Source organism: Nasonia vitripennis, chromosome 5 (assembly GCF_009193385.2).
Source record: "Nasonia vitripennis strain AsymCx chromosome 5, Nvit_psr_1.1, whole genome shotgun sequence".
Lineage (NCBI taxonomy): Eukaryota > Metazoa > Arthropoda > Insecta > Hymenoptera > Pteromalidae > Nasonia > Nasonia vitripennis.
In genome coordinates, this window is record NC_045761.1 from 15,404,681 (window position 1) to 15,431,627 (window position 26,947).

Consider the following 26,947-nt stretch of genomic DNA (forward strand, 5'->3'; position numbering starts at 1 on the left):
TGGAAACCAGAAATACAATGTGCTAGAATAGTAGCTACTGCTTAACTGGCTATAAGTAAAATTTGACCTGCCCAATTAAAAAATTCATATGAGGTAAAATGCTCAATACTTGGACAAAATGAAAATTTAGACCTATACTTGGACACTCAAATATTTGATATTGTGATAAAATAAAAAACGTAACCTCAAAAACTAAACTGGTTCAACATTGTAAACATTACTACCCTGTTGGAAATAAAAAATGTAATAAAGTGTAATAAAATATAAGAAAGTGTAACAAATCGTACCATTTTGTACGTTTTTGTTGGATTTCGGACCTTTTTTACGTTTTATTACAGTTTGCTACATTTTATTACATTTTGTTACGTTTTATTACAATTTATTACAAATCCATTGATCCAGGATTTCATGGGGGTCTCTTCTTTGAAATGACAGATGTAACAATACGTAAAAAAGTATAACAAAATGTAAAAAATTGTCTGTAAGCGTAATAATTATATACGAAAATGGCGACTTTTTTATTTTCTTACTTCTGCTTACATCCTTTTACTTTTACTTACTTTTATTTATTATGCATTGTTACATTTTATTATAAAGTGAATAATTAAAAAAATATATCGACTATATTAGGCAGTAAAATAACATATGTAATAAAATGTAAAAAAACGTTAACAAGTCTGAAAATGTAAGAAAGTGTACAAAAACGTAGGAGAAAAAAGGTCCGAAATCCAACAAAAAAAGTACAGTTTCTCACATTTTCTTACATTTTTTTACGTTTTATTACAATTTATTACAATGTATTACATTTTTTTCCACTAAGGTTTTCCACTAATGATATACTAATGATTTTGATAACATTTTAATAAAAATCAATTCTCAAGGATGATTTGAAAGACTGCTCTCGAGTCCCATAAAAGTAATTTTTTTCAGTAAACTCCAACTTCACCGAAAACGCGATTTCCATAAAGCAATAGTTGGACACGTTTAATTCAAACGTCCAATTACTGGGGCTAAGACCGCGTCCAAGTACTAGTTCAACCATGTCAAATGATGTCCAACTATACCGTGTTTTAATGCCACTCTTCAAATTTTATTTTTATTACAAAAACTGATTATTTGTGGTTGGGTCTTTTTTTAAAGAAATTTAATTGTGTCGTCTAAACGTTGGTGTTACAGAATTTTGATACTTCGCAATTTATCCGTGCGAAATAAATGAGCTTCTAAAATCTCCTCAAAATCTGTCTATGTATTGGGCATTTTACCTTGGGCCTTGATGTGAAAATATGAACGAAAAAATTAAAATCAGAATCATCTAGGTTACATATTTCTTGGCAACATAGAAAGTGGCAGTGTCATATTTTAGTAACCTTTTTACAATTCAAAGGGCATTGTATAATGATAGACTTAAACTTACTGACTTGGATACTCAACTTTTCTTTAAATTCACCTCTCAAACCTCACCGAGGGCGACTTTGGGCACAGAAACACAGTATATCTTCATACTTTTTATTCTTTTAATTGCACTTCTCACTGACAATTAAAAAAAAAATAGTATATTACGATACAAGTGGCATAAATAGTCCATTATGGCACGGTGTGTATTAGCGCCCGAGCGTAGCGAGGACGATCAGCACGGTGCAATAATGGACTATTTATGCCACAGATAGGCGTTGCATAGATGCGGATTCATACCACCGAGTGCTATAAACTAAATAATATTCACACACTTTATTACTACTTCGAATAGGGTTAGGATGCCACTTTTCAATACACATGTTTTAATACTACACACTCTTGGTAATGATTAATTTACTAAGGTTTCTTGCTAGTTATATTACATGTATTTTATCTGTTATCAAGGTTTCCATATTTTATTTTAAACACCTCAAACATTTATACCAGGGTTATGAGTTATGATTGTTTTGAGGGTTATGAGTTTAAAGCGCGGTTCTGATCCCGTTGCCTAGGCAACCAATCAGAATCACGTCATATTAAATGCTTCACAACAAAGGCCATCATTTTTTAAAGAGAGGACCCTTTTCGACAAATGCGTGAGTTGTACTAGTTTTCGCGGAAATCTTTGGGTCGCGCTAGTCTTATGTGTGTCAAATAAATTGCGCTACTTTTGACAGGAGATTCGAACAGTGCTCTTCTTCTTAAGGAGTCACGATTTATGCTGCGAATTCACTATTGCGCGGAACGTCGAATGCGTACGATTTCTATATTATAGCTAGATAGCTATTTTAAATTAGCCATACTGCAGGGAGCAACTTTCTGCATACTCGTAAAATCAACGTTCTACATTCATGCAGGTAACTTTTTTAAATATTGGATTTGATAATTTTTTCCACCGTATAGAAAATGGACTAAAGAACGCTGAGTATGCCCGTACTGGGCGCATCTCCTGTTCACATCTGAACAATCGGGAGCTCGAGTCATCGGTTGAATTGTGCGTCATCTTGAAATGCTTCAAGTATCTAGGTCAACCGTCTCAGTACAGCGATATATTTTTATTTTCATTTTATTATTCTTGTATCCACCTGATGCAGAACCAAGCCATCAGTCGCACACACGGAGAATGAACCTTTGTAGCTTCAGACGAAAAATCGATTTCAATTTTTTATTTATTTAAATTTTGTATCATCATACGGGTCATTGCCATTATTGTGCCTGAATAGTTTTGTAACCACGAGCGGCTCAGTTGTGGAAAATAATTTTTGAGAATGTCAGATTATTGACTAAGAAACACACGAAAATTATGAAACTTTTGTGCTATTGTTAATGTTCATTCTACTTTCATAAGCCGAAATAGCTCAGTTGGGAGAGCGTTAGACTGAAGATCTAAATGTCCCCGGTTCAATCCCGGGTTTCGGCAAATACTTTTCTTTTTTGTTTGATATATATTGTACTCAGATATCATATAGTAACTATCAGTTATATCCATACTTACAATAAAGTTGATCAAGTGTGTACAACTTAAATTAGTTGCTTTAGGATCCACATTTATTGATTGTCTTCTTCATTACCCATCTTTTTGACTTCGCTCTTCTCTTTAAGTTTTCTAAAAAATAAGGACAGTATTTAAAAAATCATCAAATCAATTGCAGATATAATATATGAAAATATGCGATTTTCGCAAATGACAAATGCAAGCACGCATTCTACAGAAACAGTTATAACTATAGCGATGAATACAATGACGTATGCTAAAGTGCGAGCTTATCAACTGGATCCTAAGGCCCATTAGGTATCGTATACTCCTACATATACAGATCTGCTAGTAGTTTCGGTAATCTCGAATACCATATATCTAATACACATTCCTAAAACATTCCTACGAGCGAAGCTTAGCTGATTATACCCGATGAAGCCGCGGCTAAGTTTATCGTACTATGGTACTATCGGTTCTCGGTGTTACATGCATAGCAATCAAATATATTTTTGGAATTTTGCCTGTGCATGTAGAAGCAACAGTAATGAATCAGCAGAGATTCAGACCGCGGTCCGCGGGTGGTAGAATATGGCTCACGTATTCACGAACTGTTCGTACACTCATCAGCATGCTGCTCGCATTGATTCTCAATCGAAAGTTAATCGGGTTTCTAAAGAACGCTCTGCTTAAATTTCCTCTATACTTAAACAGGAACGTGATAAGTGTGCGTTGATCTGGTAAATGATCATCAGAATGTGCTGCCCATTTTTTCCAAATCATATGATAAGTTAATACACGTGGTGATCTGTCCAATTAATAGTGAAATTTAGGTTACGTTTCTAACAAAGCATGATTATACTTCGAATTAGGTCATTTATAGTAAGGGTGGTTTGCTTATACAATGGTAAAAATCATTGCACGTAAGTAATTCTACGGAAAAAAATCACACCTTTGGTCCTAAAAACAGTGTAAAAAAATAGGCCATACAATCTTTTTTTAATACTTTAGTTTAAAACATCACAAAACTACTATTCTACACGAAATAAGTATTCTGTGATACTGTTTTTTTTTGGTTATTCAAATTCAATAAAATCTAATAATATTGTTCAAACAGATAATGCACATGAGTAGGATAAAAATATGCGAAAAAAATCTTCAATTAAAGCTTTCAAATTTAAAAACTGAACTACAACGTCAGTAAAAGATGATGTTAAAATAAAGTTAATTCTTTAGCTTCCATATTATTTACAAAATACAAAGGGACCTAGCTCAATCAATTTCTGAAGATGGCCCATCACGCATACATCATACGGAATATAAAATGACAATCCTGCTTTGTAAATTTTGTTTACTAAACTTTATCACAAATTGTTTCATGCAGATTTTGATACTGTGGATTCGCAGATATGGCTAATTGAAAAAGGACGAAAAATGATTTTTTATCGCTCGCTTTACAAAGATTTAGGTACAAGAAAAGAATTTTAAAATGTACAGCAGTGAGAATACAAAATAAGGACTGCAATGATCCACGAAGGGACGCTTAGCAGTATACGCTGAGGGTAGGTAAAAAGGTTAGATACATTGAAATGTGCGCTAAAATAGCTAACATTGGTCCAATTATTTAAAAATAGAAAAAAAATTTGTTATCCCTTTGGAGTGCGCTCGTAGAGTAGAGATGATTTTGTGATTTTATGCACGGCGGCAGCGCTTTGTGCGAGAGCGACTCCAGTGGTGAATAATTGGTACATTTTCATCATTTTCACCGTTTCAGTATTCCAATTTTGGAGATAATCGTTGTTGTCTAAGCCGAGGATAACCGTTATTTTTGGCTATTTACCTTCGGTATAAGGGATGCAAGAAAGTGCAGGATTTAAATCGCTGAAGAGTGTGAAAAAACAACTGCGTCGATAGCATCCTTGATAGCAGATTCTATTAGAGATGTGTAGACGTCAATTTCTGAATCAGTTCAATTTATGTTCAAAGGAATATTGATATTACTATTAGTTTTTTTCTAAATTCTTTGTATAAGTAATAGTGCTTGAAATATCTAGCATTAGATCCAAGCTGTTAGGTTAATTGGGATTAGGATACCTCAAGTAGGCATGTTTAACCTGATCTCTGCTAAACACGAGTGAACAAATCAAGTATGCATAACTAAACGTTGCATTCCGTGGATCTGCCAATCATCCAGTTTTTGAGAAAACCTTCTCTTGAATTTGTATTGCAGTCTCCTCAAACGGTATGTCTAGCATTAAGATCACTTACAATAATAAATAAGTAATTATTTAAGTTATTAAGAATCCGCACATAGGACACGCCTATCCATGACACTACACTGTCTGGTGAGAATTCACCGTCTGACAGGTGTTTATCTGTTATTAGAAACAAAGTTGGGACAGGCAGGGTATCTTTGAAAGTAGACGTCTTCTTTGGTAGCTCCCAAAATGTTGATCTAGTTGGATGCCTGTGTGTATTTGTGTATTGAATTCCTTGCACTCCACCAGATTTGGCTTGACTTGGATGGATTTCTTCTGAAATCTTTCAGTGCTTTTCTTATCATCTGCAAATCCGGTCTGATTGTTTTAGGAAGCTCGGACTGCTGTATTTTAAATATGGGTTGGAAAGAATCAAATTCAGATCCATAACTTCTGTGCGTTCTGTCATCTGGGATGGCTCGGCCCGCTGGGGTGTGCAATAATTATGCACACTAATTAATCTCTTGACAGAGTAGCACGGTGTTAAATGATTTTAAGGAGATCTGAAACCTAACTTTTAACGACCGAGACGACTAAAGAAGTGCTCGGCAGAAAATTACTTGAAACTAAATAAATGCAATGAATTATGAAAAGCCAAAAGTTAGTTACTTTTCCTTTTATAAACATCTATCACTGTGCCAAGTTTCAAATAAAAATATTAAAACAATAATAAATGGCATTTAAACAAAAATCAGTAGCTGCAGCGTGCATATACTGAGAATTTTGCATATGCACGCTGCAGCTACTGATTTTCGTTCAAACGCCATTTATTATTGCTTTAATATTTTTATTTAAAACTTGGCACAGCGATAGATGCTTATAGGGTAAATAACTCTTGGCTTTTCATAATAATTCATTATATTTATTTAGTTTCGAGTAATTTTCTACAATACACTCGTATTGTCGGTAAAAGTTGGATTTCGGACCCCCTTAAGTGTAATTGATAATGCACTGTATACACAATATATTACAGATGCAACTAGTCGTCTCTTTTAACACACCGTCGCAATCGAACCCCTTAGCGTAATTCAGCCCAACGCTCTCCAAACTATGCTATTTCGGCACGTATAACATCATTGAAATTACAGAAAAATTAGTAATCGTGCTTATATTTGTGATTTTTTTAAACACTTTTGTTCATCAGCTATTAAATAAATTTTATTGTTTTTAAGAATGTCAACTGAAAACCAAGATAGTGTTAACCGGTTAAAAGCCTCGTCAAAGATTTTCAGATATAAGTTCTTATAAAGAAGAGTTATAAGCGTATATTAATAAAATCAGCGTATCAGGAAGAGTCCCCTTGTGTGGTTAGTTCTCAGTATTAGTATGGTCCAAGTCTCTAAGGTTAAAAGTACAACTAACAATTCAGGTGTTACATGCATAGAATATAAAACGACGGGGCAGCAAGTGTGCAAAATAATCTCTATATAAAAAAGCTATGACCGGATGTTGTGAAGCCAAGATAGACGTTATGTGATTGGATCATGTAGTGCGCATGCGTCTAAGCCAGGAAGTCTAAACGCCTTGTCTTGTGAAGCGCGCTGTTCGAGTTCTATCAATTTCAATAGGTGTATGTTATTCTTACTTGTAAATTCTTGTAAAAGATTATTTTTTGATAACCGCTAATCAACTGATTCAACCCCTGTTGAAAATAATAACGTTAAAGACGTAATTTGTTGCTACAAATTGGAACCTTTTATGACGTCATTATTTTCAACAGGTTGTACTTCTAAATACTTATATTCTTAAATACTTCAAAAATGATGAAATGGTTGCCTATATAGGTGCTACCATCCGGATGGTAGTACGGAAAATGGTGGCTAATGTCCAAGTAATTAATTATTTTTAATAATTTTACTAAACAAAAAATAAATAAAAAACAATATTTCTTTGGCGTTAGCCCCCATTTTCCGCACTACCATCCGGATGGTAGCACTTATATAGGCAACCATTTCATCATTTTTGAAGTATTTAGAAGTACAACCTGTTGACAATAATGACGTCATAAAAGGTTCCAATTTGTAGCAACAAATGACGTCATAAAATGACGTCATTATTTTCAACAGGGACCTTACCTGCTGAACTTTAACACTTGACATTTCTTTAACTGATTTCACTGCACTCATTAAGGGGATGTCGTCCCAAAAGCTTCGTAAATCCGCCACGGGGTATTTTGTATTTCCAAACTTCCAGAAAAACAAAAAGTCCGATTGAATTTTTCTTTCGGTAGAACGATTCATTAAACTTAACACTGCGGCGCTACAGATTCGGTTTTTCATTTGCAAGCTTTATTTAAAAAGTTTTATGTAAAATTAGATTTTGAGGTTGGCACTGCAATGGCATGAGTACGACGAAGTACGCGTAAACATCTGTTCGTATTTCCAAGATTTTAGAAAAACAGAAAGTCCGACCGAAATTTTCTTTCGGTAGAACGATTCATTAAACTTAACACTATGGCGCTACAGACTCGGTTTTTCATTTGCAAACTTTATTCAAAAAGTTTTATGTAATAGAAAAACAGTGTTTTTTGGGACGACATCTCGTTAACATACATGTATAAGTCATTTTACGAGAAGTCGGACACTTAGCGGTCGAAAAATCGAGCTCTTGCAGTTATTAAGGCACACTGACTAGACCAAGTTTTTTACATGCGTTTGGACATACAATACGTACATATACATAAGTGGTCTGTTTCCCATTTCATCTATATTTCTGCAGACACGAAATTACGTAAGGACGCATGCAGCGAAATTGTGTTATAACTAATGTAGCAGGATCTTTCAATAGACTTATAGAGCCAACTTACTATATATAAGTGTCTTAGAGGGAGGTGGGGGCTAAAGCTTCCCAATCACGTCACGAGGTATGTTATGTTTCAAATGCAAAAAAAAAAATAAATAAAATTATGATTAACTTTTTCTTTCGATAGAATTGCACGGTGCTGTTTATATTGATGGAAAGTCATATAATCCAATTGACAATTTCTTTCGGTAGAATGATTCCTGAATAAAACACTACTGCGCTCCGGACTTGCTTTTTCAATACACTTTTATATACGAATTTTCATGGGCCAGAATAAACCATGTTTTTAGCTCCCACATCCCCTTAAGAGTGGAAATTTTTGCATTCAATATGCGAAAAAAATTACAAAAAATTGCGGAAAAATTAAAAAAATTAAATTGCAGTTGTTACTTTGCAGTATAAATGCACTATGTTAATTGGCACTAGGAAATTGCAATATATTTTACACGTGCAGCAAAGTTGCTGTAGAATTGCATAATTGGCTGCTTTTTTCCTACATACAATTTTTTTTATACCAACTTAATTCTGACGCAATATTGCTGCATGTGAAAATCTGTAATTTAGCATTCGTAATTTTAATGCAATTCTACTGGATGCTAAATTGCATCCTTAACTTATGATGCGCATGTTTGCTTGTATAAGTTTCGCGTGATTCTGCTGCAGTGTCTGACAAAAGTAACGGTCTTCAATCTAGCTGCAATTCTGTTGCATTTGTCTGTGCACTTGTCTGACTGCAAGAATTGCAGTAGGCATGGTTGTGCCAGGCTACATATTTCCGTATATGCGCTGTACGAACTATATTCATCTAGAGAACGGTTTTAGTTCGCGTTTATTTATGCAGGTGTCGTCCACGTATCATAATTTTATCTAGGTGTCAAGGGTGGACGATCACGGGACCCACGGGTGCAGCGCTTTCTAGTTTTTTGCATCCAGGTATCTTCCACATATTGGAAGCGTGTTTAGTTGTCTAGAATAGCCTATCAAGAGTTCTAAATCAACGCTAGCGTCGTAGTTTTTAGCATTCAGATGTCCCCCCACCCACCTCCTATGTGTCTAGGTATCTAGAATGAACGATGGTAAGGTCCAATTGCAGTGTTCCGTAGTTGATATTGCTATACGTACTATATAGTAAAATTTAATAATTTGACATTTTACACCGTATACTAATATATTTAATACAAGTTGAGTTTGTCATCTCTTTACTATACGTGTTAATACTCACGAGAGTATTCTCGCGTAATTTGCGAAGAAAGGATAGAATAATTTAAACACAAATAAAATCAGAAAAGAAATATAAATTATATTCAAAAATACAAATTGCGAAGCGCACTGCTCGGAGTTCAGCTCTCGACTGACTCCCCCGCAGCCGTCCTCGCAGACGATCGACGCTCGACCCCGCCGCTAGCCGCCGATCGTTTTTCAGTCGCTGGGAATTTCCAAATTTCCCTTCTCCACACTCATCCACACAAAAACTCTAAAACAAAGCACTCGTTGTCGAAGCTGTCCCCGCCGCCCGCGCTAATCCGATCCGCCATAAAACTCGAGCCCAACATCCGCGCCGCACAGCTCGGCTCAACAGCGCGGGCCCACGCTCGAGCCGATGCTATGCTGGTCAGATGCGCTTACTCGAGATTCGAATTCGAGCCTACATACTTTTCCTACGAGGAAAAGCCATAAAACTCAAACCCGAAAACAACGCGGCCTCACGAGCGCGGCACAACTCGACCTTTGTCCTGTACACTCTCTGCAGCCGAAAAAATATACATAAATCGCGCGCTTACTGTTCCCACATTTGTCCAGACCGAAGTCTGTGACGTGGGGAAAACTCCACGTATTGTTTCACGAGGAGAAAACCCACGCCGAGAACAGTAATTACAAATTATATTATTACTATACGCGAACACTATCAACCAAATATTACCCGCGACATCTAAAATGCTTCCTTCGTAAGTTAGCTGTCCCCGAAATACAAGCGAGCCGCTACTACAAAGCAGGCTACCCTTCCAGACGACGCATCTCCCTAGGGCAAACTGGCCACAGCGAAACGCTCCCAAGTTTTCGTCTGTTCCGGGCCTCACCAATTAATCAGCCGTAACCGGCTGGGGGTGAGGGAAGCGGCCCCGATCGATCCCATTTGATCGTCGTGCACGCAGCCTACGCTGCCGGTTTCCATAACCGTAGCGCTGAGATGCTCGCCTATAGAAGTTTGTATTTCAGCAAGCTTACGTCGGTAACATCCTCCCCCCCGTACAAAACCTAAGAGTTTTGTACTTCTGCAAACTTAACTAGTTTTCTAGTCGGGCGTTTGACAGTTCCATACGCAGTCTTAACCTCAGCTACGCGAACGTGACCATCAGACCCTGGGAAAACCTTAATAATTATTCCTTTTCGCCATTCGTTTCTATCGACACTATCATCTAATATAAGAACTAAATCTCCTATTTTTAATGGATCTTCACTATCTCGCCATTTCTTTCGCGGAATCAGAGTTGGCAAAAATTCCTTAAGCCATCTACGCCAAAAAGAATCAGCAAAAAATTGAGCGATTTGCCACTGTTTTCGAGGACACGTAGCTTGTAATTCACATCTAGTCAATTTAACCTGCCCAGAAGAAGAACCTAATAGAAAATGATTGGGCGTCAAAGCCTCTTCGTCGCGAGAATCTACAGGTACATGCGTAAGTGGTCGAGAATTTATACTATGTTCCACCTCTGCTAATACGGTTAAAAGTACTTCTTCTCTCGGCGCTTGTTCTTTTAATACGTAGGCTAACGCAGTTTTTACCGACCTAATCATACGCTCCCACACTCCACCCATGTGCGACGCAGTTGGCGGGTTAAACTTCCATTCTATATTATTTTTAAGAGCAAAACTGTCAATCTCAGTGCGGTTGATTTCTTTGATCGCGGTCGCTAACTCTCTATTCATGCCTTTAAAATTAGTACCGTTATCAGAATAGACACACAGAGGCGTTCCTCTGCGTGAAGAAAACCTTCGAAATGCCATAATAGCAGAATCGGTAGTCAAACTATGAGCTAATTCTATATGTATGGCTCTCGTTGTCATACACGTAAACAACGCGCCCCAACGCTTTTCTCGTCTTCTACCTATCTTAACTTGCATCGGCCCAAAATAATCTAAGCCGCAATGACTAAACGGACGTAAAAAATACGCTAATCTAGAAGATGGCAGATCTGCCATTTTTGGATTAGCTGGACGAGCACGACGTAATCTACAAATAATACATTTCGATGCTAAACTCTTTAACCCTGTTCGCAAACCTAAAATCCAATATTTCTGACGTAACTCGTTTATTACAGTTTCATGGCTCGCGTGATAAAACTTCTCATGATACTCTTTAATTAAAAGTTTAGTAAACGTTTCTTTCGCGTCTAAAATAATCGGATGAATTGAAAGAAGATCGCCCGACAAATTCTTTAACCGGCCTTCCGCACGTAAAACACCTGAATCATCTAAAAACGGATTTAATGATGCAATTTTACTTTCTTTCGGAATTTTATTAGATCGCTTAGTAACCCGCAACTCTTCAAAAAATGAACTTGATTGACTTATTCTAAAACAAACATTTTCCGCGTTAATTTTTCTCTCGATCGAAGATCTATTTCGTTTTAATTTCATATCTATAAATTTTAATACAAACGTTACTGTTGATATAACCCTAGAATATAATGAGAATCGTGTAAAATCAATCACTGCTTTTTGCTTTACTGTCGTAGTCAATATCGGTTGTTCAGTGTTTTTATATTCTAAATCTACTGTGTTAACTTTGAGTTGATCTTTATCTAACGGCCATGAAGATTCTACTTCACGCAAGAAAGGCGGCCCCGCGAACCATCTGCTATTCTTATCTAGCGCGTACGGAGCGGTTCGCGTTGCGTCATCTGCGGGATTATCTTTCGTAGGAATCCATCTCCATTCACTAACTTCTGAATTTTCCCTAATTTCGTCTAAACGATTTGCAACAAAAATTTTAAATTCTCGCGGATCTTTTTTAATCCAATGTAATACTGTTTGCGAATCTGACCAGAATACTCTCCGCGTGATCTTAAAGTCGTGTTCTTTAGCAATCGTACTTGCTAGTCTAGTCGCCATAAGGGCTGCTTGCAATTCTAAACGCGGAATAGTGGATGGTTTCAAGGGTGCTACGCGACTTTTCGCCATTATAATAGAGACATGAAATAAATTATCATTTAATGTAAAACGCCAATATGCTACCGACGCATATGCTTTTGTACTCGCGTCGCAAAAAACGTGAAGTTCGGCTTCTCTAATTTGACAGTTTAAATTTTGGTAACACCGCGGAATACTACATAATTTTACCCTATCTAACTCGCGTAACCACTGTTGCCAGTGTAAAAATTCTGCTTCTTTCAGAACTTCGTCCCAATCTATTTTACTGTTCCAAATTTCCTGCATTAAAATTCGCGATTGAATAGTGAATGGAGTTAAAAACCCAAGAGGATCAAATATAGACATTATTATTCCTAAAAACTCACGTTTTGTCGGTTTTTTCTCTCCGCTATAAAGATCAGCTTTTATTTTTGTGTGAATAAAGTTAAACATTAATTCGTCTGAGGAGTTTGACCATTTTAAACCAAGAATTTTTTCACTAACCGGTTCATTTACATTTTCTTTCACTAAGTTATTTGAATCATTACTAACGTCTAAATTTTCTAAAACTTCCGGCGCGTTACTAGACCAACCATGCATTTCCCAGTTAGCAAATTCATTTATAACTATGACTTGATCAATTCGTTCCGAAGCTTCTTCTATCGTCTCGCAACTGTCCAAAAAGTCGTCCATATAACAATTTTCTATTAAACTATTAGCTGTCGCGGGAAAACAAGATAGATATTGAGATGCGTTTCTGTTTTTAATATATATAGCTGTACAAGGAGACGATTTGGCCCCGAATAAAAGCGACGTAAAAATATATTCTTCCGGTGCGTCCGTTCGGTTCGCGCCTCTCCATAAAAAACGTTGAGCATCTTGATCCTCTTCGCGTATTTTGATTTTTAAAAACATATCTCGTATATCAGCTTTAATCGCGTATCTAAACTGCCGAAAACGCATCAGTACTCCTAATAAAGATTTCAAAAGATCCGGGCCTGCTAATAAGTATTCATTAAAGCTTTTGTCTTTGTATTTTGCCTTTAAATCATAAACTACTCGTACTTTATTTGGTTTATTTATATGACGAATTCCGAAATGGGGTAAAAATCTAACTCTCCGGCCGGTCGGTTTAGCGATCGCCTTTTTTGCAAAATCTTTCTCAATAGCTCTATCCATTTCTTTATAATATAAATTTCCGTACTCGATATCACGGTCAATTCTTTTTTCCTGTAATATTAATCGATGAAAAGCGAGAGGGCGACCGTCCTCGAGTATGTCATCATCATTTTTCCATAACAAACTGACTTCCCATTCTTTGCCGTTATGAAAACTAGTCTTATCTAGAATTTCTAATGCGCGACGATCTTCACGATTTGCTTTTACGCGAGTGTTTATTCCTAATCCATCAATATTAAAATAATCCTGAATCATTTTATCTAATTTTGTATCGAATCGAGAAGTTTGTATACTTTTTTCTTTTGGTTCATTTCTTGACACCGTGCATGTCGAATAATTCGCGCAATGATAACCATGAATTGTCCATCCGAGCAAACATCGCGACACTATTAATGCGTTTTTCTCTATTTCTTTAAATTCACGTGTTAAAATCAATTTAATATTGTCTTGTCCGATTAATATATCTGGCGTTGCTTCGTATTCATCTGTCCTAATACCTGTCTTAACCGCACAAAGATTGACAATTTCCTTCGTTATGCATTGTGAAGGAAGCTCAAGATTTCTTACAACTAACACATTTCTTAAAAAATAATTCGCAGCTTCTACAGTGATTTCTAAATTAATCTTACTACTGCATAATGTGGTCGTATCTTCACCTCCTACACCTTTCAAATATACATTAACATGAGTACTTTTGACACCTAGTTCGTCAACTATTTTCGAATTTATTAATGACACGGTAGATCCATCATCCAGTAATGCAAAAATCAACTTCGATCCGCGCGGTCCAAAAATCCTAAGTGGAACGAACTTTAAAAGAGAACGACCTTGTAGTCATTTTTGCCGTTCTGTACATGTCGCTGAGTCTGCATTACTATGAAAAGCGTTAATCGATTCTTGCTCCTTGTTTAGAGTTTTATTTTGATCTGAAGCTGTTTTAAAAACATGAAGTAGTAGGTGATGAGTTCGACCACATTTTTCACACGATGACTTTTTGCAATTATTTTGCGAATGTCCCCGCGTGAGACAATTAAAACATAATTTATGCGCTCTTGCCACACGCCATCTTTCACTCACTGGCAATTTCTCAAAACTCACGCATTTTTCTATATAATGACTCTTACGTTGACAATTTACGCAGTACGTTTTATTATTTTCATTTGTACCCCTATCATTCTCTTTCATTACGTACACCCCTCTATCTCTATGGCGAGTACTTTGGTTCAAATTTTTCGCATGCCGCGGTACATCCAAAGTGTCGAGAGTGACCACGCCCGCTGTAATCTTCATTTCTGCCTCCTTGTAAACGTATTCTGCAATACGTAACAAAGCCGGCATATTTTTCCCTTCTTCAATCGCGTAACTACCGTAGTTATAAGCGATGGTCTCTGGCAACTTCCGAAGTAGCCCGTTGACAAGTTCCTGATTTTTTAAATATCCCTCGTCAATATCTAACGATTTCACTGCTAACACGGCGGCACGTAAACGCGTAGCGAACTCTACGAATGTAATTTTACGCTCTAACACGCTCGGCAAATCTTTGATCTCACGAATTATTTTTTCTAATATAACGGTAGTATTGCCGAAACGCATCTCTAACGTACGCATTATATCGTCGGAACTATTGCCAGAAATAAAGAGAGCGCGTACAGCGTCGTATGCATCTCCTCTTAAGGAATCGGCTAACCGCGTTACGTTCTCGCGATCTGAATATTTTCCGAGCGTTGTTGACATTTCAAAAGATTTTTTGAATCGGATCCAGTCAAACGGATCACCCGAAAAGGTATGCAGTGTTTTTACCGACGTCATTCGTGTCAATAACTGTGTGTTGCAATTAGATAAACTCGACTCTCTAACCGTGGCCAAGGTGTCCTCGATTGCGCGAGATAACCGATCCTCGGCTCGAGAGTCGTTTCTATAAGCGTCAGTATCTCGCGTCCGCGTGCCTCTACTCCATCCGCGCGTACGTTCGTGGTCGCTCTCTTCACTGTCCCTACTATCGTTACTTAAATCTTCGCAATTTTCCTGCTCGCAAAACTGAATCCTACCGCGTTTGGTTGACAGTGTATGAGACGCATCGCTTACATTTAACCGCTTTGATCCGCTCCGATAGCCGTTGATCGAAGAAGTTGGCGCCTCTCTCTCCGCCTGAGCTGACGCTGTGGGAGACGGTGTGCGTCTACGCGCTGCCGTCGCTGTGGGAGGCGGCGTGCGTCCTCGCACTACCGCTGAAGATGCCGTCGTTCTAAGCAGCGTGCGTCCCCGCACTACCGCTGATGTTGGTTGAGACTGCATGCTCGTTGGTGATGGCTGGGGCGGCGTGCGCTCTCGCACTGCCGCTGACGATGACTGTGTTGGCGTGCGTTCACGCACTGCTGCAGTAGATCGAAACGGCGAGCGATTCTGCACCGCCGTTGATGTCGGATGAAGCGGAGCGTGTCCTCGTTCAGCCGCTAAAACTGCATGAGTAAACGACTCGCTCCCTTGCCTAGTCGCTCGTCTGGTGAGCTGCTCCGTTGGTGTTGGTGGAGATATGTCCCTTCTCGGTGATCCACGATAAGCGGAAACGTGCTGGCGACACGGTGTTGGTAGTGTGCGCCTTTGCGCTGCCAAACCTGCTTCGAACGCTGCTTTGACATCTTCAAAGCTCCATTCTCGTCTGAACCTGAAATTTGAAAAACCGCTCAGATGCTCATTGAGCTTCTGGCTGATGTTGTTAGTCGTCTCGCCAAACGTGTCAAATTGAGCGCGTCGCGGGGGCGAAAGCGACTCGGTACTTTCTTCATCATGATCTATAACACGACTGTCCCGTAGATGGATGTGTCGGGTTTGTTGCCGTGCCTGCTCTTCATAGTTGGACTCCTCCGAACGCGGTGTTCCTTCGCGGTCTAATCTCGAACGGACACGGCAGCGCAACGATGATGATCTCCCTTCCTGTCTTGCGTCTCTCGTAGCCACAGGCGCTCTGCTGCGTTTTGTGCGAGTTGGTGCACGCCCGCGTTTGGGTGCCGTCGTCGGGGTTGACTTCGGCTTGAGCGGTTGATGATTCTTCTTGCTGCATACTGGCCTGTGGACTTTCGTCGTAGGTGACTGATGTACTTCGACCTCGGCGACGATCGTATCGGGTTCCTGCAGGCGCGTACGATGTAGCTGGACATGCTGGCCTTCTGAAAGCTGCCGCGACTCGACCGGCTTGGTGACAGGAGGCACTACATTGCGCGCTCTCTTAGCTGAAGTTCGCTGGGAGACAGGCTTCGTAGCACCTTTCCCCACGACGGTATCAGCAACCGTGGCTACTGCCTCAGTACGCTTCGCCTGCTCACGTGCACGCGTCGCTATTGACGCGGCTCCCTTCGCCTTGCCCGTCGGCACCGCTTTTCCTGCTGCCTTTTTCCCTTTACTCACGGCTAGCTTATTCATCTTCTTGCCTTTTTCTCTGCTGGCTTCGTGACACAATGAATCCTCACTCTCTCTCTCCTCGGCTGACAGCAGCGCAGGTGATCGGCGACAAAGTGGAATGATCGGCACACACTGTGCTAACAGCTCATTGAAGTTTCTCGCTTATCTTTTTTCTACACAAATTACGCACTATTCTCCCGCAAATTCCCGGGTTTCGGCACCAAAATGTTAATACTCACGAGAGTATTCTCGCGTAATTTGCGAAGAAAGGATAGAATAATTTAAACACAAATAAAATCAGAAAAGAAATATAAATTATATTCAAAAATACAAATTGCGAAGCGCACTGCTCGGAGTTCAGCTCTCGACTGACTCCCCCGCAGCCGTCCTCGCAGACGATCGACGCTCGACCCCGCCGCTAGCCGCCGATCGTTTTTCAGTCGCTGGGAATTTCCAAATTTCCCTTCTCCACACTCATCCACACAAAAACTCTAAAACAAAGCACTCGTTGTCGAAGCTGTCCCCGCCGCCCGCGCTAATCCGATCCGCCATAAAACTCGAGCCCAACATCCGCGCCGCACAGCTCGGCTCAACAGCGCGGGCCCACGCTCGAGCCGATGCTATGCTGGTCAGATGCGCTTACTCGAGATTCGAATTCGAGCCTACATACTTTTCCTACGAGGAAAAGCCATAAAACTCAAACCCGAAAACAACGCGGCCTCACGAGCGCGGCACAACTCGACCTTTGTCCTGTACACTCTCTGCAGCCGAAAAAATATACATAAATCGCGCGCTTACTGTTCCCACATTTGTCCAGACCGAAGTCTGTGACGTGGGGAAAACTCCACGTATTGTTTCACGAGGAGAAAACCCACGCCGAGAACAGTAATTACAAATTATATTATTACTATACGCGAACACTATCAACCAAATATTACCCGCGACATCTAAAATGCTTCCTTCGTAAGTTAGCTGTCCCCGAAATACAAGCGAGCCGCTACTACAAAGCAGGCTACCCTTCCAGACGACGCATCTCCCTAGGGCAAACTGGCCACAGCGAAACGCTCCCAAGTTTTCGTCTGTTCCGGGCCTCACCAATTAATCAGCCGTAACCGGCTGGGGGTGAGGGAAGCGGCCCCGATCGATCCCATTTGATCGTCGTGCACGCAGCCTACGCTGCCGGTTTCCATAACCGTAGCGCTGAGATGCTCGCCTATAGAAGTTTGTATTTCAGCAAGCTTACGTCGGTAACAATACGGTATAGTAATTTTTGATGAACATTACAGAAATACGTAGTGATAAATTTCTCTTCGTGTAGGTACATGCCGTTGATAACAGTGGCTAGACTAGCTAATTTTCGTTAAATTAAATTTGACTGGCTGAGAAAACAGTGTCACAAGGCACTTTTTTCACAAAAAGTGGCTTAGGCGCGTGCTTTAACTTTGTTTTTATCGTTTTTATAGTTAAGATGCGTATTTTTGTCGTAGAATTTCTCGTATGCTATTTTAAAAACCGGAAATCAAATATGTCAGAAGCTTTTTTCAACAAGGATTAAATTTATAATTCGTTGTTGCGCTTTTCGATACAGAATCTTAAATAATAATAATTGAATCCGTAATTAGACTTGAGACTCTGAATGATTTTGCTTTTACCGACAAGCATTTCCTTCTTGCGTATCGTCATGGTCTTTTAACATGACAAGTCTTGCCGGATTTTGATATCACTTGAACCAACATGCGGGAGAACTCCCAAGCGCGAAATTACCTTTATTGTGCTCACTCGTGGCGTGATTAGAGGAGATGCGCCCAGCGCGGGACGGTGCCTAATATGGGATGCTATCAGTTCCCAGCTTCTGACGCAAGATTATGGCCCTTGCACCCGGTAGGTTAGCAGTTTAGAAAGTCATACTCCGAGGCCATGTTGCTCGAGCGAGAGAAAAAACAAGTTGATCGGAAATTATTGTTTTTCGCATTTTTGGAGCTGTCAAAAGATAATTTCCACTTCTTGACAGATCAATATTAGGCAAAAGTTCAATGATTTTAACCACCATAGAAGTTTAGTTTTAATTCTTACAATTTTTTGCACTATGGGCCGAGCCATGTTTTCCTAGTACGGAACTAAATAAGAACTACTTAAGAATGTAAATTTTTCAAACGCTTACAATATCTTTAAAAATGCATTGTTGCTGCGTTCGATTTCGATAAATTTGATGTCAAACAAGGGTAAATCGGCTCAAACATAATTTCTCTGCATAAAGCAAATAATTTTAATAGTTTTCCAATGTTTACAATGTATATGCATCATGATTTTTGTAAATATCAATAGTGTTCCACACTGGGCGACATTTTGTCGATATCCAAAAAAAACAGATTTTATTCTGCTTCCCATTTGGATATTTCGCAAAATTAAAGTCTCTACCACACAGAACATCAAAAGCTTCTGTAACAGCAAGCGAATCCTCGAAGTTGAGCAATTTTCACCGTCCTAATAGAAAGTTATTGTCAAATTTGCTAAGTAGTTCCATACTGGCCGCATCTCCCCTATTCAAGCACAGTAGACTATGTTGTTGCTAATTCTACGTAGATATGATTGTCTTAAAAGTAATGGAAATTTATTAATGGCAGGTGTCAAGAAAAAAACCTCTTTGCCTCGTAGCTTCCTTCAACATTATGTATTGCTTCAATATCAATAGTACATTGCGATACATGTGACCTAAGTACCACTTTTTTGCACGACGTGAGGTTGATTACGCTGTTCAGAAATGTTCTAAAATTCTATACGGTACTCGTGACCTAAATAACACTTCTTGCTACGCTCGTGCGCTAACCTCACGGGGCAAAATAGGTCTGCTTATAACACGGGTAGGCGTGACAGCGGGCTTAGGTAGGCTGTGCTATAAAATTCTATGCGATACTTGTGACTTAAGTAACACTTCTGAACAGCGTAATTAGTACTTCACGCCGTGCACTAAAGTGTTACTTAGGTTACACGTATCGCAATGTACTATTTTATAACATGTATATAAAAAATAAATTTTTTGTAGCAAGTGTAGCAAAAATTTAAAAATAAAAAAAGAGGAGCGGAAATAGCTATTATAGCACTAGCATAAATATGCTGCTGTCACGTTTATCTGGGACATTAGCAGTCCATTTTTGCACGGTGGAAGAATGGACTGCTTATAAGCCACGCAGTGCTATATATTAACATTTGATTCGAATAAGTTTAACTAACGATATTCGTCCTTTCTATAAGGAAGCCATGTATTCTTAAAGTTTGTGTAAAAACATGTAAAAAGTGTGTTGATGATGTATTTTTAGTCGGAAAATATTTCTTCTATTCTATTTAGTGGATTTTAACCCACCAAGTCTTCCATTCTTTGTTTTTACTATAACATTATGGGAAAACAATCTATTTTGTACATTTTTTTAAAGCGACTTTTATTCAGAAAAGTCATTTGCGTAAATCGAAAATGTTGGTTCTACGATTAACTGAAAAGTTGTGCCCAGTATGGATAATTTTAGCTATTTCGACTGTTACTATTTACTTGCTCTCAACAAGAGCAAAATATTTTTGAGTGAATTTGTCCCTAAAATAACCCTTTGTAATTAGGATATATATATAATCATCAATATAAAAGGTGCAATCATCAACCCTCGGTTAGAATCTAACTTTTGGCACTTTTAAACTCAGTCATCTATTTATTACCTTCATATTCTGCTTTTGTTGTGATTAATTTGAAATACAAATGTACACGAGTTACCCGATCGAAGCAGCTCTATCTGTTACATGATTATCCACACTGGGCGCATCTTCCTAAACAAGTAGACTGCGATAAAAGATTATTTTCAAGTAGCCTTTATAGGGTTCAAGTGATTCGTCGCTAGGTTGAGCCTGGTCGAGTCGTGGCAGCGTACGTCTTATACGCACGTACGATCGACGGCTCGCACGGCCTCTCGCTCTGCTCTGCGGCTCAGCCCTTTACATAGGGATCCGAGTCGCTAGCCGCCAGTCGGTCGAACTAACTTTCGCAGGCGCGTCAGAAAAATCGGCATTCTGCGCGCGCGAGCTTCGCGTGTATAAAAAGACCGAAAACCGGTTTGCCCCGTCGTACTTAAATGGCACACGCAGCGAGCCGCGCGAGACCGCGAGCGGACAAAGACGACGCGCGCTCCTGCTGCAAGAAGTTGCCGGGTAAATTCTCGCGTGTGCATCAGCGGGAGCTTTAATTTCTCGACCGAGCTGTGGGGGCACAACGCTTGCGCTCATGGTGATTTCTTTTCAAAATTGCACCTTTTTTCAACCCATACGTCACTGGAACGAGCAGTTGATCGTCGCGAGCGATTATTTGTTACTCTCGTCAGAGATTATCGCCGCGTGGACACATCGAGCGCTGTGAACTCGCTTCCATCGACTGCCTCGCTTAGACTTAAATCTGCAAGCCGGCCGTTGTTTTTCGTTTTTGGGGTCCCGTACGCTCATGCCAGTTGCACCGCCGCGGCTCTGCGCGACACAACACGTTCATAGGTGCGCATCAGGGTTTCGAAATTCGAAGTAGGAAAAAAACGGTGGCCTCGCGTTGGCGAACGTTACGAATTAGCGGCGCGTCTCCGCAGTGCGGCCGAGAGGCGGTGGCAACAACGCCGCGAGCGTCTGTTTATAGGTTCAAGGGTATGCCAGCTCGCAAAAGAAAGAACTTAGTCCCATTACCCATAAGCCGGACAGCCGGATGCAAGCCCAACGCATGCGCACACGTGTCTCTACGTATTTTTTGATTCACGACTGCAACTCGTACTCGAACTCGTACTCGAGTCTCACTCATCGGTGGTAGGTGGACACCTACCTATAGCATCAGCGAGCTAGCGAGAGTGAGAATCGAGTCGGACTGCTGCTCGTCTCGGATCAGGTGTTGGCATAGTTTCGCGAATATTAGAATAACAGTGAAAAAATATAATAGGGGTGAAGCAAACGTCGTCGTGGACTGCACCCCTCTTCTCATCCTCACCGCTCCTTCCAAACTATTCGAGGGCAATTCGTTGTTCTAGAGCAAATTCTGGATTTTATTTCTGAATTTCAGTCCGGCTTTCGCAAAGGACACTGCGCTAATACGGCAGTGACCCGGGTAGTCGATGACTTCAGGGAGGCGATCAACAGCGAGCGTGTTACGCTCGTGGTGGGGATCAATTTTTCAAGAGCTTTCGACCTAGTGAATATTGACCTGCTGGTTACGCAGCTGCATCACCTTGGATTCGCAGATCGGGTGTGCCCGTGGATCAGGACGTACCTTACCGACAGATCGCAGGTTGTCGTCTTCACCAACGTGGAAACCTCATCGCCTCTTCGTCGGAACGCTGGGGTTCCGTAGGGCAGCCTGTTAGGGCCTCCGTTCTTCTCTCTTTTTATTAATGACTTGCCGCGAGTACTTGAGCATTGTAAATATCAGCTCTACGCCGACGATTTTATAATATACATCAGCGGTAAATTCTCAGAATTAAATGGCATCATTCAGAATGTCAACTACGACCTCGGCAAAATTTCCCGCTGGGCCTTAGACAACAGACTTGTGATCAACGCGACGAAGACCCAAGCAATGTGGGTGGGCTCTCGGGGTTTTATTAGTATACTTGCGGGACGCGGTTATTACGCCGTGTTCATCCCTGAAGATTCTCGGCGTTGTTATCGACAGTACGTTGTCATGGAGGGAGCAGTGTAATATCACGGCAAGGAAATATTTTGCAGTCTTTAGTCGTCTTCGCAGATGTCGGGCATACTTGGCCAAGGACACGAGACTTCTCCTAATCAAGACGCTTATATTTCCTTATCTGGACTACTGCGCTAGCGCATTTTTAGACCTTTCGAAGGAGCTGACCCTTAAGCTATCAAGATGTCAGAACGCAGCCCTCAGATTCGTAACAGAAACCAAAATCTACGAGCATATCACACCGGTATATCCGGGAACTAGAGATACTGCCGTATACTGCCCGACGAGATTTTCGCACCCTATGCTTTCTGGCCAAGATTTTAAATACTAAGACACCGGTCTATTTGTACGTAAAATTTCAATTTGTGGACACCAGCAAGCCTGGGTGCAGTCGAAAATCAGATTACGATCTTGTTACCCAGGAATTTAGAACGGACTGCCTTCGCAATTCCTTCGTGGTCTTATTATAAGCGTCCGTGTTTTAAGAATGCTCTGTATGTGTATCTGCTAGAAAATGTGTAAAGACGACGTCTTACGTGTGTTAACAACGGAATGATATTAGTGTGTAAACTTCTGTAATGCGTTTTTTCTTACATCTTATTTGCTTGTAGAGTTAGGATAATTTATTTTTGTAATGTATATAATATGGAGAAGCGCTTGTATATCTACAGTTTTTAGGCTTTTGTATCTGTTTTTTTTTAGTTTTAGAGATTTTTATGCATGTCAGTTACTCATAGAGTTTTATTTATTTATGTTATTTTTTTTTGTAAATAGGCCTTAATAAATAAACAATTCAATTCAATTCAATTCTTTCTCACTCTCCCTCGGATCCTTTCTCTGCGCAAGACGCGCAAAAATGCGTGAAGCGTCTGGGAATGCGCTGCAATTCGTACGGAGAACTGCAGCATATCCTCGAGGACTCAACCTTGAACATCGAATCGGGCCCTTTCTCTCGCGTGCACTGAGGCCGATCTGCGACTTGGCCCACTGGCTGTATGCTTATTTTGCCTCTTCCCGAGACACGTGGCTTTCATCTTTTATTTCGTTTGTGCGATTGCGCATTCCGATCTAGACTCTAGCCTTACATTTCAACGCTTCTCCCTGGTGGCCGACGTAGTTCGGCTGCACGATTGAATGATTCTGCGAAACTGGCCAACTGGCGAACGATCCTGTGGATTCACAGTTCGAATTCGTTGAATGCTCATTGGACGATGGCGCACGGGATAATGTGAAACGACAAGTTCTCCGAATCTAATTGGCTGCTCGCAGCGCATGTACATCGCACAATGCGCATGCTGTGAAAGTCGCATTGCGCGCGTTCGGCGTAAGCAACATCTGCGTTCGATCGGGATCCGCGGACAATGAGGACAATGAGCCAGAGGGCCCCCAAAAAGTCCCCGGCGTGACCCTTATTGCGCCTCGCACGCGCCAAGCCGCTCTCGGCCCGTCAAAATTCTCGAGACGGCTCGCGCCAGACATCTGTCTTGCCTCCACACTCGCGACCTTTTCTTTTTCTCCTTTGTGCGTACGCTGCACACACTACACGCGGCCGATGGCACACGCGCGTGCACGCGTCGGCCGAGAAGCGAAGGGGGCAAGGCGGAACGGGGACCAAGGCACTCTTGGCCGAGAGGGGAGGCTCTACAACGACACTCGACGTTGCATAATAAATTTTTTAATCTTGCAACTGTTTTCGAAATCGAGCGAGCCTGCACGCGGCGTTGTGCGCCTTCTGAATGATTGGCGAGTTCGGCGAGTTCGGCCAAAAGAATGGCACCGAACGAATGGAAATTTGAACGCTTGCCCGAGAAGCAAAGCAAAAGGTTTGCAGATAGGAGAAAAGGTGTAAGCCTACTCCCGGAAGAGCATGAGTAAAATAGAGAAATCTCTCCGGTGTCGCGGGGACCGAGCAGCATCTGCCCCCTTTGGTAGCCCGCGCCTGTGTTATTTGGCTATAATTTCGAATTCGATGATGAGCTTCGGAAATGTTTACGCAACGCTCGCTCGATGCGGCATTGTTGCCGAATGGAATGTCTTTATCCGTCTTGGGCTCGAATATGCGATGATTTCACGGGGGTATTTTTCTCTCTGGGAACATTTGATATTACGCATTGTACAAGTAGAGCCGCGGGCGTGCAAGTAAGAGAGTGGCGCTGCTAAACAGCTTTGGATCGCTCGGTCGCGCCGTCTGACGCCGGAAAAACGTGAGCCTCTTTAGCTCAGTGGTAGAGCACTGGTCTCGTAAACCAGGGGTCGTGAGTTCAAACCTCACAGGAGGCACAGCTCACGGGCGGATTTTCTTTTTTCTCGCCGCGAGGGATCTTTTCAAGGTACTGCGCCTTTTATGCTACTGTGTCCACTGTCCACGGTTGGCCGAATTCGTAGTTAATGGAGCGCTCTGGCTAGTGCTGCCAACCTAATTCGGCTTTTGCAAGCAGTTTGTACCTAACCTCAATATCCAAAATACTTTGGCGCCGTAACTTGATGTCTAAGGCGATTGTGGACACGGCCTTGCAGAAGCCGTACGCTCACGCACAAAGTACGTGTCACGCGCTCGAAACGCTGGAGAAGCGCCACGGCACCTGCACGATATTCCGAGTGCCGATTTTCGGAATTTCGCTCACGGCCAGCCTCTCTCCGGCCGCATAACGGGCGATTTTATTTTTAGAGAATCACTTGGGCTGGATGACGCGCTCGCTTTCAAGGACTCGCGCCGTCTGATTGATGCCTGCAGCTCTTTCGCATTGGCGAGGCGCGCTCCAGCGGTGCGCGAGCGGAATTCAGATTCGACTGCTCGAAGCCAACTGCCAAGTAAAGTGCTTGGCCGAAACTTTGCGAAATGACCGAGCCATCAGCGCTCTCTCCGGCTTAATTTTTCCGCGTCTTCCCATCGCCCCGCGGGGCTGGGGGGGGGGGAGAGAGAGAGAGAGAGAGAGAGAGAGAGAGAGAGAGAGAGAGAGAGAGTAGCCGACGTGTCACGATCGCGCGCTGTACGCGACTCGAGCGGCATTTCGTATTCGGCGGGCGCGTGCGGAGCCCGGCAGTCGCGGGAGAATGCACAACACGTAGAGGGCGAGACTCCTCCGGTATTCAGGAGTCCGCGCGCGAGCCCCGCACAGTTTCCGTAAAATATCTGTAAAGTGGACAAACCGGAGATTCCTCGACTGCGTATAATGGAGAAAACGCGCCGCGACAAGCTCGAGCTGATGCTGCGCGAGACACTCGCTCAATTTACACTCGGCGCCCTGGACTGCTCGCTTTTCATCGAGACTCCTCCTGCTTCTTCGCCTGCACGCGAGCGTTCTATTAGTGAACGGGGATCCTCCGTTGATCGGGTATTAATAATAAGCGACACTACAGGCGTAGTCTTCTTTGACCTTCGCTATTTCCTCGGCCCACTCGTCCGAACCCTTCTTCGCTAGCCGTCCCACGCAGAGTGCAGACTCTGGATTACGCCCCTCCGCGCGACTGTCACTTCCCAAGGACGACGAGGAGATTTTTCCCTCTTTTACTCTCGACTATATTTATAAAAGTAGGCATTGACGCAATAGCTCGCTATTGATCGGCGTTAGCCGTTTGATGTGCGCTTTCGTTTTAAATTTAGTATGCCCTGCTCATTGCCGCCAAGTTCTCGATTGAAAACAAGTACTACAGTGAGACGCGTCGATTTTCGCGATGTCGCGCGAGAGTCGAAAGCTCCCTCGAGCGAGAAGATGAACGCGCAGCGGGGGTGTACGCGAGTACACGCGAGGCCACGGCCCAGGGCTTAGCGTGACTGCGAGTAACGAGTCAGCGTATAGTACTCGGCCACGTGAGTCGCATACCTCTCCGGCTTCTGTACAACGTCTTCGCTCTTTCTTCCTTTTGCTTCGCGTCCCTTTTCCGAAGATTTTGCCTCGGAGAAAATCGTCGCCGGTCGTCGGCCCTTTTTCCGAAGTAGATACGTTCCGAGAGTGGTCGGACAAGTGCTGCTGCCAGTAATGCGCACACTTTTATCATTCGGTACGTGGAAGATAATCTAGTTTTCGAAAACAGTATTGTTGATTGAATATCAAATGCTGCGCAGGTTTCCAATGAAATTAGATCCACGCGAAAGAGCCTTGTTGAATCCTGTGAAAAGAGCCGTGCACCCCTTTGCTTTGAAGGTAAGCTGCGCGTCAATGAATTGCTAGCGATTTTCATTTTCATGATAAAACTTGAAATCGTTCTAAAATCGTTCCAAAGTCATTTCTTGAAAATAAGTAAAAGTTTATTCCAGTTATTCTCATATGATTGTCGTCTATTCAACGACTCATAAAACGCCATAGTTTATTATCTAAGTCACTATCATTTAACGTAAGAAGCTGCGGCAACTGGTGCTGTTTCAGTTCAGCTTTTGCCCATCAAAAGCGAGCGGTGCGTGGACCCACCCATGCTATATATACACTATACATATAGGCTGTATAGGTATTCGGCGCGCATTTCTGTCTGATTTCTCCAGTATCTCGTGGTGCTTTTTCCATCCCCTGATGCTCTTCCACACGTACACACTACACACGCACTAGGCTACGT

At 41.5% G+C, this 26,947-nt stretch overlaps 1 protein-coding gene and 2 non-coding genes across 6 annotated transcripts in view; all 3 read left to right on the top strand.

The window, feature by feature from the left end:
* LOC100116942 overlaps nt 1-26,947 on the top strand; it is an 88,072-nt gene that overhangs the window by 9,158 nt on the left and 51,967 nt on the right. The window contains exon 1 of one of the 4 annotated variants that reach the window (XM_031932907.1): nt 26,402-26,541. The exons of the other annotated variants lie outside the window; for them this stretch is intronic. The gene's annotated coding sequence lies outside the window, so the exon portion shown is untranslated. Of the gene's footprint in view, nt 1-26,401; nt 26,542-26,947 lie in introns of those variants that run through there. 4 annotated transcript variants of the gene reach the window in all.
* On the top strand, nt 2,803-2,875 carry TRNAF-GAA. The gene has a single exon. It is a non-coding gene; the product is annotated as a tRNA-Phe (tRNA).
* On the top strand, nt 24,605-24,676 carry TRNAT-CGU. The gene has a single exon. It is a non-coding gene; the product is annotated as a tRNA-Thr (tRNA).